This window comes from Gavialis gangeticus, unplaced genomic scaffold (genome assembly GCF_001723915.1).
Source record: "Gavialis gangeticus isolate Ggan-Ray unplaced genomic scaffold, GavGan_comp1, whole genome shotgun sequence".
In the NCBI taxonomy this organism is placed as follows: domain Eukaryota; kingdom Metazoa; phylum Chordata; order Crocodylia; family Gavialidae; genus Gavialis; species Gavialis gangeticus.
Genome location: NW_017729011.1, coordinates 19,584,339 through 19,586,995, shown reverse-complemented (window position 1 = coordinate 19,586,995; position 2,657 = coordinate 19,584,339).

The window sequence follows — 2,657 nt, the reverse complement described above, 5'->3', positions numbered from 1 at the left end:
CGGGGGAGGGGGAGGGGAGGCGGCGCCTGCGCAGTGCGGAGCGCGGGGGGCCGCACAATGCCGCTCGCTGCCGGCCGCGGACGGCGCGGGGGAAGGGACAGAAAGGGGAAGCGTGCCGGCAACGCCTTAAAGAGACAGACGCTTTTTTTCTCCTTCTCGCAGGGTAGTCGGGGAGCGTCCTCCCCAGAACTGCTCGCATAGAGGGCAGCCGGGCTCCTACATGAGCCCCTCAGGGGCCTGTGGGGCAGGAATGTGGCTCCCACTGGGGCTGGGCAGGGGTTTTACTTTTCTTTTTGCAAAAATATGTATTTTATAGATAGCTAGATAGATCTATCTATATCTATTTATATTTATCTATCTAGACCTACCTGTCTAGCTATAGATAGACTGAGAGAGGTATATACCTATCAATAGATAGCGATAGATGTATATAGATAGATATAGATACACGTAGATATATACATATATACCTATCAATAGATAGTGATAGATAGATTTAGCTATATAGCTATTGATAGAGATATATAAATATAGATATATCTAGCTATCAATAGACAGACAGCTAGATAGATGGATAGATATAAACTCCACCTCCAACACTCTGCCATGTGACCCATGTGGTTAGCTTGGTAGCTCAAAACGCACTAAAAACCCATTACACAGTTTGTGCCGCACAACCATGCGCCCGCACTCCCATCCCCAGGCTTGTGCAGGGCCCGGCCCGGCCCGCCTGAGTCCTGAGGATACATCTTCCCTGGCCGGTGCCTAGCACAGGCCTGGCCTGAGCAGAACAGGGTCAGCTGCCGAGCCTGGGGAAGGCAGCCCGCATGGGACCCAGCCTCGTGGCAAGCTCTGGGGCTGTGCACGTGCTGCCCTGGGCCCTGCTGGATCTGGCCTGTGCATCAATAGGAGGCCGGGAGTCTCCAGACCTGTTCCTGTGACTGTAACCAGGCAGGCAAAATGCACCTGCCCAGTCCAAACGCCTGCTCAACTGGGTCTTGTTTGCATCTGGTGACTGTGTTGGCCTCTTACAGCCCACCCTAGCCTTCTTTAGCAATTATCTTCAGTGCCTCCCTGACAGCTTGTTTCAAATGAAAACCACCTGCCTCATCAAATGTTAACTAAAAACCTGTATAGAGGAGGCTTAAAAGTTATAAATCATTTATGCATGAAGCCCACAAGCTCCTGGAAGAGTTTGGGGATGCTGAACCAAAGCTATGGGCCAACCGCTGGGAAGCACCAGATACAGTCCTTTTATACCGATGCCAAACGAGTCCCTCACCAGGCACAGCCTTGACAGAGAAGCACAGGTCACGCTGAATGGGCTGAGATCTGGAGACGGACGCTTCGAAACAGCGCTCTGCATTATGAACATTTTGGGCAGCCAGGGTCCTGCGCGAAGGCGGAGCTCAACAGACAGCACAGCACTTCATCGAAAGCTGCAATCTTTGCAAAGGGATAGGAGGAATCTGCAGGTTGGGCAATAAAACCAGACAGCAGCTCATAGATTTGGAAGTTGATACCTGCTGCCGTATGAAAGAGAGAGTTCAGTTGGCGAGGAAGCTGAGTGTTTGGGGCTGGATGTACACGATTTAATCCCTGGTGACAAACACAATGATGTTTTCCCCCTAAACGATGCTGCCCCTTATGAAGAAGAGCATCTGTTGGCGTTCATAATACCTCCTGCTCCATTGTAATTGTGGGATAGCCACATTTAGTGAGTCTCGAAAGGCAGTTCAGAAGATCTGTGAGAAGGCACACAATCTGCACACGTGGCACCACTGTTGACAGTGTTACAGAAACCCTGCCGCGGCCTTGTGCAAGACAGCCAAGATGAAAAGGCTGCAGCCTCAACCCTGCATTCAGAAGAAATCTGTCCAACTTCCAAGCCACACAAATGCCATAAAGTTTGACAGCGCCTTGAAACATGCATCTTGAGACGCAGCGTGCACTGCACACGCAAGTCCCAAGCGGGGAAGCCCTTTGTTTTCAGCCTGGGGTTAAGACCAATTCACTTAAGCATGCACCTAAGCGCTATGCTGAAAAGCCGTGCCTTCCTGCAGCACAGCCAAAGACGACCCAAAATTTGCTACGAGCTGTTTTTGTTTAACAGAGAATAAAAGCAAAAAACATGTGACAGGCGCTGGGCCCCGAACAAAGAGAGATCTTTGCGACGCCAAAAATTCCAGTGGCAGTTGGGAATGGAAAATCCCTGGTGCTGGGAGACGAAAGGGGGATTTTCTTGCCTGCTGAGGAAATTTGAAGAATTAAACCCTGAGCAGGAATTTGAAGAATTAAACCCTGTAATCCTAATGCAGAGGGGAAGCTGTTGAAGATCGGAAACAGTTAGAAAAGCCACGCATTCTCCAGGGACAGACCCAGTTAAGTTCTCCGTTTTTTTAATAACCCAGGCAGGCTTTGCCTAAGGGCTTACTGTAGTGGTGCTTTCTCTCTTTCTTGACCAAAATTCATCATGTTCAAACTATATATATATATATATATATAGGTTCAATTTGTTCTTGGCATGAACAGTGTAGTTTGTTGCATTCTTGCTGGAGAATACCCTCTGCAGGTATTCACCCCTCTTACTCATTGCCTCATTTCAGGGCTTTCTTCAGTCACTTCCAATGATCTTGGATGATCACATTTATTACCAT